Raw genomic sequence first — 223 nt, 5'->3', positions numbered from 1 at the left:
TACACATTTTCTTATGTTGTAAATGGCTTTAAAGCTCCATTAGATCCAAACATCCACTGCAGCCTTACACCACTTGAGTCACTTTTATACCTTCATCTCTGGCTATGCAGCAAAAAGAGTACTTCAGCAGCAGTTACAGTCCCCTGTCAGTGTCTACACTGGATCTGCTTTGCCCCAATACTGCTGTATACTCAGATGGCTTTTTAAAAATTTATTTATTTAT

The 223-nt window shown here is 38.6% G+C and overlaps 1 protein-coding gene across 1 annotated transcript in view; it reads left to right on the top strand.

Annotated features, from left to right (window-relative positions):
- The window catches only part of LOC118328368 (metabotropic glutamate receptor 4-like), a 117,831-nt gene that overhangs the window by 54,930 nt on the left and 62,678 nt on the right, over positions 1 to 223 (top strand).

The sequence above is a fragment of the Morone saxatilis genome, unplaced genomic scaffold (genome assembly GCF_004916995.1).
Source record: "Morone saxatilis isolate NCDOM2014 unplaced genomic scaffold, NCSU_SB_2.0 Contig18, whole genome shotgun sequence".
Lineage (NCBI taxonomy): Eukaryota > Metazoa > Chordata > Actinopteri > Moronidae > Morone > Morone saxatilis.
Note: the sequence above shows the minus strand (reverse complement) of the source record. Positions and strands in the feature narration are given on the sequence as shown.